The 13,976-nt window shown below is 38.9% G+C and overlaps 1 protein-coding gene across 13 annotated transcripts in view; it reads left to right on the top strand.

The window, feature by feature from the left end:
* The window catches only part of LOC145516674 (uncharacterized), a 201,996-nt gene that overhangs the window by 116,861 nt on the left and 71,159 nt on the right, over positions 1-13,976 (top strand). The window contains exons 4-5 of one of the 13 annotated variants that reach the window (XR_014061646.1): positions 8-133; positions 2,853-2,913. The exons of the other annotated variants lie outside the window; for them this stretch is intronic. The gene's annotated coding sequence lies outside the window, so the exon portion shown is untranslated. The remainder of the gene's footprint in view (positions 1-7; positions 134-2,852; positions 2,914-13,976) is intronic. 13 annotated transcript variants of the gene reach the window in all.

The following is a 13,976-nucleotide window of genomic DNA, read 5'->3' as shown; positions in this document are numbered from 1 at the left end:
TTTCCAGCACTGCCAACACAGGAGGTGAGTGGACCTTCATCATCCTACCTTTGAAATTCCTCTTCAGGAACAGTCCCCTGCCATGACCTTCATAAATCTGGTGATGCCCAGCTGTGGGGCCTATAAATACCAGGTGATATTTAAAAGGCTGATTTTTATTAGTAGGTTCTACCCACTAAAGTATTGAGTTGCCCATTCTCAGAAAAGCATAATCTCATTTTTGTAACTTCCCTCTTTTCGTTAATACCTAATGATTTGGGGAGTCAGAGGCATCACCAAGAGAAAATGAATATGAAATATATTGCTCGAGTACTCTTTGAAAGAACTTCCCATTACATGATGAGTTAACAGTGCATTATTGGAAATGTGACTACCTTTATTGTAAATGATTTTTTTTTAAATCTACACTCAAGAAGAGTGGGAGAGTAAATGTACTGTGCCATTATGAACCTGTCAGTCACATATGGATGAGACATCAGCTCCATCTAGAACAAAATTTCCTGCCACTCAGAAATCATGTTTCCCATTAATCTGTTATTCTGATCTGTACTAACTAGATTTTTGATGGACAGATGAACTTAGGAAATTTTTAATACAGTCATTTTCTGAAAATCTAAAACCTGAAACCAGATTTACCCTTTAGTAAGAATTAACCTTCATTATCCAATGTCCATTTCCATAGTTTGTTCTACTCTTACCCATCTTACCATGACTAAGTAGCTAGTGAGACTCTGCAGAGACATTCAGAGTATAGACAATCTGCTTAAGATTGTGGCCAAGTAATTGCTGGTGGCAAAATTAAGAGTGAGAAAGTACACTCTGGCACTATAGCAAATAAATACTAAATTTATCTACTCACAGATGCAGACAACAATGCATTTTAAATACTTGTTTTCCCTCAGGCAGGATAAAGATGGATAAATAAATAAAAATCAGCAATACTGTATCCAGGGCATAGAATTTTTTAAAACCTGTTTTTCATGGGATGGCATCCTAAATTAAAATAAACAGCAAAGATTTAAAACACAAATGGGAGACCAAAATGAGCTGATGAGCAAACAGAAAAAAAGAAGTAAAAGAAAAGACATTTTAAAAAATCATAGAAAATATTATAATTTGCCTAAACTAGGGACAGAGCCATCATCTTAAATAGTAATAACCCTAGAAGTTTCCTTACCATTTACACTTTCTTTTGTAGACCCTTCCCCCACCCCTACCCCTATTGAACTGCAAGGGCTAGTACAATTTGATGAATGCTACCATCAATAACTAAAGAGCCTCTTGATGAAAGTGAAAGAGGAGAGTGGAAAAGTTGGCTTAAACCTCAACCTTCATAAAACTAAGATCATGGCATCTGGTCCCATCACTTCATGGCAAATAGATGGGGAAACAGTGGAAACAGTGTCAGACTTTATTTTGGAGGGCTCCAAAATCACTGCAGATGGTGATTGCAGCCATGAAATTAAAAGGCGCTTACTCATTGGAAGGAAAGTTATGACCAACCTAGACAACATATTTAAAAGCAGAGACATTACTTTGCCAACAAAGGTCCGTCTAGTCAAGGCTATGGTTTTTCCAGTGGTCATGTATGGATGTGAGAGTTGGACGGTGAAGAAAGCTGAGCGCCGAAGAATTGATGCTTTTGAACTATGGTGTTGGAAAAGACTCTTGAGAGTCCCTTGGGCTGCAAGAAGATCCAACCAGTCCATCCTAAAGGAGATCAGTCCTGGGTGTTCATTGGAAGGACTGATGTTGAAGCTGAAACTCCCATATTTTGGCCACCTCATGCGAAGAGTTGACTCATTGGAAAAGACCCTAATGCTGGGAAGAATTGGGGGCAGGAGGAGAAGGGGACGACAGAGGATGAGATGGCTGGATGGCATCACCGACTTGATGGACATGGGTTTGGGTAGACTCCGGGAGTTGGTGATGGACAGGGAGGCCTGGTGCGCTGCGATTCATGGGGTCACAAAGAGTCGGACATGACTAAGTGACTGAACTGAACTGAACTGAACTGGACCATCAATACTTAGAATTCAAAAGTAACCTCTTTGGCAAAAGTTATATACAATTTGAGGCTTTCCAGGTGGCTCAGTGGTAAAGAACCCACCCACCAATACAGAAGACACAGGTTTGATCCCTGAGATGGGAAGATTCCCTGGAGGAGGAAATGGCAAACCACTCCAGTATTCTTGCCTGGAGAATCCCATGGACAGAGGAGCCTGGTAGGCTACAGTCCATGGGGTCAAAAAGAGTCAGACATGACTGAGCATGCATGTACTATTTGTTCTCCCAAATCAGTAGGGGTCACCCACAAGTAAAGAACACCTTTTTAAAGAAAGCAACTACTTAACATCTCATAACATTTGAATATTTCAGTAAGTTTTAGCAATCGGTCTCAGAATGGGGCATACTTAAGATGTAAAACGCCTTTGTTACTTAACTGAAATTGAAATTTAAGTGAACATCCTGCATTTTTACTTTCTAATTCTGACAACCCTATCCCTACGTCCTGAGAGGAAGCAGAACAGTTAGCCAGGTAATTGATGCAGAGCTGAGATCAGAACTCAAATCTCTAGACACTTAACCATGAGCACCTTCCAAAGACGAGTTAACCTAGGAGGAAAGTTGCAGCTAACCCAATCTGAGATGCAGGTCATTAACCCCAAAAATTAATGAGTCAGGAGGAGAAGAGGAAATATATCTTCCCAACTGGCCAAGGGAAAAAATTGCAAGGCAGCTACAACTGTTTGAAAATTATTTTAAAACAACAAATGTCTTATTTTCTGAAAATGTCTCTCTAAAACTCAGTTTCTGAAACCCAGATTTGATTGTCTTTACCAAAACTTTAGCCTTCACCTCTATGAATTCCTAGGAGAGGTCAGATCACTTAGAAGTCATCAGAATCCAAAGGTAAGATCTAGAAATATGAGCTAACATAAGATAAATATTCAGCACCATGGACAGTGGTTGTTATTGTTGTAGAGGAGGCACCGTTCTACGAGAACAGTTCTACAAGGAGGAGAACTTTGCACTGTTCTTGATACTGTGACTTTTCAAAAATTAGCTTTTCCCTCTATGAATCAGCTTCATGTTCTCTCTAATTTCCAATCAGTACAATGGTTTGGCTCACCACTGTGGCATATAATGTTTTCTAAGAGATGTTGACACCAATACCCAAGGTACCTTCTGTCACAACTATAGGCCCTTCTTTTGGTCTGTCTTTGCCCCTCTCCAGACCCTTTCCTCATTTTTAAAATTCTCTTTCACTTTATTTATTTTTAATAAATAAGTCTTTTGCTTACTTATTTTTTCCCATCCTTCCTTCCTTTTTTAAAAATTCTTTATTCTATCCCTTGTCATGTACCTTGTGCAGTCCTAATGAGGACCCTCATAACTAAAATAGTATTTTCTTTAAGTAATCAAGATGGTATAGAAGAAATATAGGCAAGACCACAGAAACATATAGTGGATTAGTTGTTGCCAGGGGCTGAGGGTGAAGGGTGGAGTTAGCTACAAAGGAAGGAAGGTGATGAAACTCTACTATATCTTGATTGTGGTGGTGGTTACACAGTGGTACACATTCATCAAAAGTCATAGGACTGTATATTATAATTATATTGCATATAAATTACTCATCAGTAAACCAGATGATTAAAAAAAATGACATCAGAGAAAAGAGTGATATATGTTTGATAACTTCAGGGCAGATCATGGTCAGTCCTGCCCACTTGCATTAAGACATCAGCTGAATTGAATTCATTATGTTTGCTCTGGAAACTTCATTTGGAGAGGGACACTCGCAAACTAAAAACAATAGTCACCAACAGCTGTTGGTGTTGGTGACTATGCATAAAGGGCTAGCCCTTTCTGTGTGGCTCCAGAAGGCAGAACTCGTACCAATGAGGAGAACTGAAAATAATGTGGAATTGAATTATCCAAGAATAGAATGGATTGCCTTTCTACAGATAAGGGGGCAGTTATTCAAGTAGTAGCTGTATAACATTCCATCAGAGATCTTACCAAAGAGATTTGGAGTTATATGGAAGGTTAGACTAGATGTCAGCTAACATTCCTACAATGGTAAACTTTGTGAAATTTACCTGAAGTCGCATTTATTTGTCATGCTTCATTCTTAGTATTCCTTCACAATGGATTGCTTTACACAAAAGCATACTTTCTGGTAAGGAATCATGACTTTTCCCCTTAAAAGACAAAAAATATATATTTATTATTCCAAATTAATTGTTCATTACATCAATAATTGTTGCCTTTAAATAAGAACAACAATATTTGCATTAACTTTATTAAAAGTACAGAACAAACTTTTGTGACTAATGATCTATTAAAGACTTCTTCATTCCATGATTTCTACAGAAATACTGCTCAGCTAATAGAGATTGTTAATTTAGATTTGTTTAAAAAAGTAGCCATCCTTACATCAAACCAAGAAAATCTTGTAACACGTGGAAGTTGGAATGATTTGAAATCTTAACAATGACATTCCACTAGCCACTAGGTTTCTTTCCCTTTTTACTTATGTGGAAAATGGAGCCATTAACCTTCTATTCTTTAGAATTCCAAAATAAAAATTTTGAATGTTTAACATGTTCCAGTGGATCTGAGGTCCTTTGATGCAATCTTTAAACTGTTTTAAAGTTGTCAGTGGTAGGGACATTAAACTGTTGCCCTTCTAAGATTAGTATCAAAAACAGGATAGACTTTTCCTTAAGTTACCTACTCATTTTAAGTAAATAACTGGTAATTGCTTTAATATTAAAAGTACTTGAATGACAATACATACAAGTCTCAGGACAGTCACATGTTTAGATTTGCACAGTACTACATTCTAGAAAAATCACTGCAAGAAATTTTAAGGGCTCTGAAGAAATCAAGCTTCTCTAAAGAAACCACATATGTCATTTAACCTTTGTTCTGGATATTTTCCTGTAACCTAAGTATATGAATATTGGCTAAAGTAACTTGTTATTTTTAGTGATATATATGTTACATAAAAAACCAAGTCTGGATTTCTTCCCTAATTATTCTATATTGTATATGTCACATTCATTATGAAATCTAGCCAAAATTTTGTTACAAAACATTTTTGCTCTGTCTTTAAAAGTTTTAAAGTCCTATTAAGGATTCAAACCAGAATAGAAACTTTCTGGAAGGAGATGAGAAAGGTGCAGCTTTTGTTAAAAATTCCAGACACTGTGCAGGGAAAAAAATCTAATAGTTACTTATAATTGAGTTAAGTAAAATACAAAAATAAATGTAAAAACAAGGAAAAGAAACAAAATCAATTAAGGCTCTTAAAATTATAAGATGCATGACAGCAAATTTCAGGTTTGTTAGTTCTTTTTCCTGGAGTGGAATTTCATATATAGAATGTAGGAATCATTGAATATTATTTGAGAGGTGTAGGCTTTCTCTCCCTTGTTATATAAACATATAATATAAAACTCTATTAAGCAATGGCATGAGAAATATAAGAAACAAAAGACAAGTTCAATAGTCACTCTAAAGCCATGTTTTTTGAACATGAATGTGCATCCAGATTAACTAGAGAGTTTGTCAAATCACAGATAGTTATATGTCACCCCCAGAGTTTCTGATTCAATGAGGCTGGGTGGGGTTAGAATTTCCCAGGTGATGTTGATGCTGCTAATCGGGGTCATATTGAAGAACCACTACCCTACAGAGAAGATAAGGGTTACCCCTGTAGCAGGAAGGGCACTGGTGTGAGAATCATGAAATGCCAATGCCAAAGGCAAGATTAAGGGTGGGATATTGAGAGAAAAGATGCCTATCTGAATCCCAGCTTCTAAGCATTGCTTTTTTTCATCTATAAAATGGGGATAATGATAACTCCAATGTCATTAAATTATATCATTAATTTAAATTACTTGGCACACTGCCAGGATTTTCTCAAGAATCATTAGCTAGAATTATTAACTGTGATTTTAGGAATGACACATATGTTATAGTTTCAGTAGAAATAGAATGTTATATTAAACAATGTTTAAGAACTTATTACTCTAAAACTCTGATTCTAAATATATTTTCCATTTTCCTTATTTAAGATAACTTAATATTAATAAAATTTAAGATATTTTATGCTCCACTAAGTGATTTGGAGACACAAAATTAAGGGTAACACAAGCTCCCTGCTCTTGCCCTTGAGAAGCTTCCAATCAGGTTGGAAAGACCACATATACATGAAACAGTTAAATAATAATTATGATAGTATATGATAAAGTGACATAGTTAGTGGTTTGGACAGTTCATAAAAAAATGTAGATTCTCCAAACTTAAAAAGGAACTTGGGCCTTAAGCTTCATACTGAAGGATATGCAGGATGACAATAATGAATAATAATTGCTTAGTTCTTTTTATAGCTGTAATAATATAATAACATTAATATAGTAATGTAATATTAATCACTTTGCACAGCTTCCAGGAAAATCTATATAGATTATTCCAGATATTGTCCCATTTCATAAATGAGAAAAAAGCAAGGCTCAGAGATGTTAAGTCATTTGACCACAGTTACATAGCTAATATGGTGGGAAGTAAGAATCATTCTCAACTCTTCAGACATCATATACTCTTTCCATTATACCATGGGATAGATGGCAATCTAATGAAGGGCATGGAGAAAAAAATGAGCATATGATATTCAAGGAATGATTTGATATATCTTGACCAGGAGATTTAATTTAGTAATCAATAGCCCCCAAGTTAAGTTAGAGCTAGAGTTGGATAAGGCAGATGGTAATTACGGGAACCCTTAAAATTCATCTTGAGGGCTTACATTTTATTTTGAGGTCAGTGGGTTAGTACTGAAAACTCACTGGGTACAAACTGTACTTAAGGAGAAGCAAGTTAATCTCTTTCATTCATCCACTCTACTCAACAATAACTTATTGGGCATTAAGTGCCAGGTTTTGTGCCAGGTCCCAGGACTACAAAGATGAATAAGATACAGTCCTGTCTTCAAAGAGATCTTTGTTTAGGGAGTGAGAGAGAAATGTACATTAAAGATTACAATGCCATGTGACAGATGTAATACTAAAAGGAGAAATCAGTCAAATACAAACCTACATTTGCCTGCCAAAAGTTTTATTTATCGTGTGTTCTCCATTTAAGTAGATTTAGCATTTAATCAGTTACCAGTGAGCATCTCTAACTCATGTGAAAAAACTCCCAATTACATTTTGGTATGACTCCTAGGACAGCAAATAAATTTCTGCTTGAGGAGGAATGAAATTCCTCCAACAGGGCAAGGGAAGGAGCAAGAAGGACTCATATGATGTGGGATACTTAAGCTGGTTCTTAGAAGATGAGCAAAAATACATCTAATAGACTAAGAGAAAATGCATCCCAGGCATTGCAAAGGCCTGGGGCCCTGAAATAGCCCATCCTATTAGGAGATTTGCAAGAAAGTTGCTTTTGCTGGTGCCTGGACTCTGGTGATTGCAGTAAAAATAGATAGTAAATAAGTTTGCTTCTTAGAGAACTTAAATGCAATTATCTATATCAAATGCCTAACAATCTCCCTGGCACATCCTAGACCCTCAATACATGTTAGTTCTTTCCCTCTGTCTTCACTTCACACCCATTTCTGTTTTAAAGATACACATATGTTTGAATCAAAACACTTACCTTTTTATTCACTGGTGTCTTAACTCAAAAATGGCAGATGTGATTGTGACCAGATACTTAAAAACATCTACCACTATCTCAGCCTTAGAAATCTCTCCCTGAAGGGTGATTCTTGGAAGTCCCAAAATGCCTAAACCACACCCACACAATCAGAATCTTTGGTGATAAGTCAGTCCCAGGCATCCTGAAAAATGTAAGCTCCACAGGGAAGTCTAATGCACAGCCAGGTTTGAGAATCACAACTAGAGCTCCAGGAATTCATAAAAGATCCTCCAGCTGTGGGACACGGCAGTCACATTGGCTCTGTTTAGTCAATCAGTCGTGTCTGACTCTTTGCGACCCCGTGGATTGTAGCCCACCAGGCTCCTCTGTCCATGGGATTTTCCAGGCAAGAATACTGGAGTGGATTGCCTTTTCCTTCTCCAGATGATCTCCCTGACCCAGGGGTCAAACCCTGGTCTCCATGTCTCTTGCACTGCAGGTGGATTCTTTACCAGTGAACCACTTGGGAAGCTCATAAAACCCAATATTTACTTAAAAAAATTAGTTGTATTCATGGAGAAAATATTCAAATATATATGTATACACACATATACATATATGTACACATATATACACACATATATATGTATTTGTAGTCCACTTTAAATTTTGAGAGAAAATTTGTATTCCATGAAATGTGAAAATCTGAAGTTTTATGTGCAAGTTTTGATGACTTTTGACAAATACAAATTCCACGTCACCCACACTCCATCAAGATATGTAACAGTTCCATCACCCCAGAAAGTTCCCTCATGCTGCTTCTTAGTTGATCCCTACTCTCTGCTACCCAGAGACAACTCTCTTCTGATTTTGATCATTAAAGATTAGTTTTGCCTGTTTTAGAACTTAGCATGAATGCTTGGTTTCTTTCACACAACATAATTTCTGTAAGAGTTACCAATGTTCTATAGCTCATTCCTTTTTATTGTTGAGTAGTATCCCATTTACTAGCATGTGAGATGAGTGCAATTGTGAGAGTCCCTTGGACTGCAAGGAGATCCAACCAGTCCATTCTAAAGGAGATCAGTCCTGGGTGTTCATTGGAAGGACTGATGTTGAAGCTGAAACTCCAGTACTTTGGCCACTTGATGCAAAGAGCTGACTCAATGGAAAAGACCCTGATGCTGGAAAAGATTGAGGGCAGGAGGAAAAGGGGACGACAGAGGATGAGATGGTTGGATGGCATTACCAACTCAATGGACATGGGTTTGGGTGGACTCTGGGAGTTGGTGATGGACAGGGAAGCCTGGGGTGCTGCAGTTCATGGGGTTGTAAAGAGTCGGACACAACTGAGCAACTGAACTGAAACTGAGTATTCCATTACACAAATATATCATAATTTATTTACCCATTCTCTTCTTGATGGACATGTGGACATTTCCAGCTTTGTGAGAAAAACTATATGGACATTCTTGTAAAAATGTTTTTATGAACATGCTTTTTTGTTTATCTTGAGTAAATACTTTTGAGTCGTAGGGTAGATATAGGTCTAATTTCATAAGAAACTACCCAACTTCTTGCTATTGAGTTTTGAGTTGTTCTGTGGCCCGTAAAACTTTTCCCTTTGACCAAAGACTGCATTACTATTACTACCTCCCAGGCAGGAAGCTAAACAAGAATTGGGACCTTCCCACTCAGAGCCGTGAGACTTCAGTTTGCTGATCATGGCATTTACACATGAGATTTTTTAAGCTCCTTCCTGACAGCTGCAGCAACCCATGATTCATGAGTGAGGTTTCGCTTCAGTCAGTCAGTCGTGTCTGACTCTTTGCAACCCCATGGACTGCAGCACACCAGGCTTCCCTGTCTATCACCAACTCCTGGAGCTTACTCCAACTCATGTCCATCGAGTGAGGTTTACCTGATCACAAGAAGAAAACTTAGCAAAAAAAAAAAAAAAATCCTAAAACCCTAATGCTGTAAATTCAGCCTTTGGACTGTCAATGGACAAATGACTTACCATAACAGAGGGCAGTGCCCTTATGAAGTGAAACTTTTGGAACTCAAAGAATTGAACAGGAACAAGTGATATGTATTAGCTGCCGGAGAAAGTAACTTTTTTAAAAAGATAACAAAAGGTCTGGCCTAATTTCATTATTTTATCAGCTTTAGTTTCCACTCCCCAAGCACAGTTGTTGTTTTTTTTTTTAAACTTCTTCCAGAAATATATTTTATTACATGATATGTTAGGGTGGGGGAGAGAGGAGCAAGAAGAAAACAGCTACGGTAATGACAATGACTTCCTTCCAAGACGTGCCAGTTCAGTAACAGACAGAATTCCAGCACTTTATCATAATTCCCTCTTCCCGGAGAATGGACACATTACCTGAGCTTCATTTCCCCAAATTGCACTCCTCAGCGCTTCAATACTGGCTGAAAGCATACTTACTTTACACTATTCATTTGAGCATACTCAAATGAGCCAAAAAAGAAAAAAATAAAAAGGTCTAGCCCATCTGTCAGAGTTGGAAGAGAAGGAGGAATATAGGAAGAATTTGTGCATACATGTCAAAGAGAAAATAAAAGGAGAATGTTCTGAAAATATTAAATGATCTTAAAATCACAAGATATTAATAATGTATATGAAGCAGAGCCTGCATCCTCCATGGTGCCGAGGGCGGCGGGGGGGATGTAGGTTGGAGGGGTGGGCAGGGGCAGTGGGAGAGGGGGAGTGGATGAGCTGAAGTATAACAGAAACGAAAAGGAAAATCTGTAGTAGCACCATATACAGTAATGGCCTCACTTCATAGGTCTATGTTTTAAGGTAGCTTTTTCGCAATTCAGTTTCCTGCCCTCTTCCCTAGGTGATGAGTCTCAGCTTCTCCCAGTTAAGACAAAAAGGGGGAAATGATTTACAGCTACCTTCTGGATAGCAATACAGAAAGCCCACTCAGCTGGTGACCTTGCTCAAGGTATGAATTGCAGAGCAAAAAAGGGCAGATCTCAGAGCTTAAATAGCCATGAGCAGCTTCCTTCCTGGAAGCAGAGAGAAGAGAGATAGATAGTCAGATAGGTAAGAAGAATATGTATAATAAAACTATGTATATATATGAAATAACATATACAATATATATAACTAATGTATACATTGGCAATTACATGGCACATCTCACATAATGCATCAAATATCAAGATGAGGGCACACAGCACTAAGGGAAGCCCAATTCCAATCTCACCTCTGCTATAAGCTTTGAGGTTGTATTTCAGTACAAGGAAAAACAACAGTAAACTGAAGTGCTCGTTCCATCCTTTCAAAGCACAGCTTTCAGGAACAGAGAGAGGAGTTGCCAGGTGGGAGGAGAGAATTGACAGGGAGAAACATTACAGCCAATCCAGAAATGATTTTCCCTGGTATGTCATGTTTGATTCAGGGAAGGAAAAGAAAGTTGACCTTGGATTAGTTCCTTCCTTGGATTGTCCTTCCACCAAGTTCTCCCAAGTGAGGCGCAGCTGCCCATCCAGCACTCAGGGCAGCCTCTCCTGTATCTAACCTGGCTCGTTGGAAACCAGCAGCCCCCCTCCCCTCCACCCCACCCCAGATTGGGCCTCCTGTTCTACTCTCTACCAGTTCTGGAGAACAGCATCGAGTTCTCAGTGGTCCTTGTAACTCCTACTCTAGATGTCCATCCTCCCACTGCAGGGGCCAAACCAACCCGCTATCTGTTGCCACCGTGAGAACGGAGTGAGGGCTTTGAACATAGCTGGGGAGGAAAGCAGTAGGGATGGACAGAGCTGTCTTCCCCTCTGTCTCCATCCGTCACTACTTCCACCATGCCCCACCAAAGAGTGGGGGAAAAAATCAGGTTGTGTTTCCCTGCCTATTGTTTGATGTTTAGTAAACAATCTACAATGACCAAAAGAAGGAAAAATAAAAAAGCCCCCTTCAGAACCACTGGGCCCTCTGGGGTTCAACAGCATCATTCCCTATGCCTGGATCATTCCCCACATTTCGTATTTTTTTGATCTGGTCCGGCCTCCTCTGCCCTCCTCCTGCCCAGCCTGGGCAGCAGAGCAGGGGCAGGAGGCCGAGGGGCGGGATGATGAATTCAGAAACACAGGATCAGCGGGGAGATTAGGCTGTCAGCCTCGGAAGCACTTTGCTGCTGAAGAGGAGATAAGCAGAAAAAGGTGAATGAGAACACTAGTCATGACAGATGGTTTGGGAGATTTGGAAAAGAGAGAAGGGAAAAGGGAAGGCTGTGGGGTGCGGGAGACAGACAGGGTTTAGGAGAAGGGCTGATGGGGAGAGAAAACAGTCAGCAAGTAGTCTCTTCGTGGAGCCTCTGACCTTGAGACCACAATGCTGTACCACCCTCCTAGCCATTAGGATGGCTACTATAAAAATTTTTTAAGAAAGGAGAAAAAAATTAAGGAAAAAGGGTTGGTAGGGATGAGGACAAATTGGAACCCTGATGCACTATTGATGAGGATGTAAAATGGTGCACCCACTATGGACAACAGTATGGCGGTTTTTCAAAACTCAAGAGTAAAATTATCATATGATCCAGCAATTCCACTTCTGAGCATACATTCGAAAGGAGGAAATTAGGGATTCAAAGAAATATTGGTACACCCATGTTCATAGCAGCATTATTCACAATAGCCAAAAAGTAGAAGAAACCCAAGTCCATTGACAGAAGAATGGATAAACAAAATGGGGTATATATACATACCATGGAAACACTATTTAGCATTAAAAATGGAGGAAATACTGTCATGTGCTACAATAAGGATAAACCTTGAGAACATTATGCTAAGTGAAGTAAGCCAATCACAAAATTACTGTATGATTTTACTGATATGTGATACTTCACAGTAGTCAAATTCATGGAGACAGAAAGTAGAGAGATGGTTTCCAGGGGCTGGAGGAAGAGGGAAAGGAGAGTTATTGTTTAACAGGTTCAGAGTTTCAGTGTTGCAAGATAAAATGAGTTCTGGAGATGAATGATAGTAATGGCTGCACAACAGTGAATGTACTTAATACACTTGAAAATGAAAAGGGCAGCCCAGGGTACTCAGTCTAGAGTCTCTTGTAAGCTGCCCGCTGGGCCAGCTAGTGTTACTCGCTCAGTCATGTCTGACCCTTTGCGACCCCAATGGATTGTAGCCCACAAGGCTCCTCTGTCCATGGGATTCTCCAGGCAAGAATACTGGAGTGAGTTTCCCTTTCCTTCTCCAGGGGATCTTCCCAACCTAGGGATCGAACCTGGATCTCCCACATCGTGGGCAAATTCTTTACCATCTGAGCCAGCAGGGAAGCCCAGAACTCCTTTCAAAGCCTAGCGTGTCAATGCTTTTATGAAGACCACTATATCCCAGCTTAATTTTTTATCATTGCAACACCAATACCAGTTTAAAAGTATGCCGAGCAAGGTTTTTCTCCTTTCAGTGTTTTCCTCTCTTTGAATTGTTTTTTCCAGTTAGTAAAAAAAAATTGACACCGCCCCTCCCCCCACCGTGATTAAAATGGTAAATTTTATATGATGTGTATTTTACCACAATTTAATTTTTTTTTAAGTAGGGGCAGGAGAAGTAGGGAAATATCTGAATAGCTTGGGATCAGGGCTGTGTTTACTATTTGTACTATGAGGCTATTTTTCATGGTTACAGTCTCTAACCAGAGAAACCATATAAGAAATTCATTCACTAGCCCCCACATTCTCATCACATCCTTCCTCAAACTTGATGTCTCAGAAGGCTGAAATTGAATCTGTTGTTCAGATTTCATTGCTGACACTTAATTGCCCGTATGTGGACAGAATTTCAAGCCTTCTCATTTTAGCTTTATTCTAGCTCTCTCTTCCTGCTTTGGCAAGCCTGTTCAAGCAAGTACACAGGGCCATGCAGACAGGTACCGCTTTAACCTAAGAGTCTCCTTGTGCCTGTCTTCCCTTGAGTGGTACAAATATGCTCTCTTCTCAGAAATATCGATCTGGCATTTCTGCTCACTCAGCCTGAGCCAAAGACTTAAGTGCGAGGATTCCAGCTCTGCTGGTATTATGCATTCTATTAACATTATGTTAATTAACTGAAAAGCCACACATTGATTTTCCTTGAGAGATTACAAGGATCAAATATCAATGAATGGACCCAGCTAAGCCTAGTTCGCTAATGGATTTTTAACTTACGTGGAAAGAAAAGCTTCAAGGGAAAAGTAATTTTTCCATCTGCCAGAAGAAATGAAGAACTTACCTTTTCCAACTGATTTAGAGACTTTCCACATTCTGAGAAATCCAAAAATAATTTATACACGTAAGCCTTATGTT

Source organism: Giraffa tippelskirchi, chromosome 8 (assembly GCF_054371585.1).
Source record: "Giraffa tippelskirchi isolate mGirTip1 chromosome 8, T2T-mGirTip1v1.2.pri, whole genome shotgun sequence".
In the NCBI taxonomy this organism is placed as follows: Eukaryota; Metazoa; Chordata; class Mammalia; order Artiodactyla; family Giraffidae; genus Giraffa; species Giraffa tippelskirchi.
Note: the sequence above shows the minus strand (reverse complement) of the source record. Positions and strands in the feature narration are given on the sequence as shown.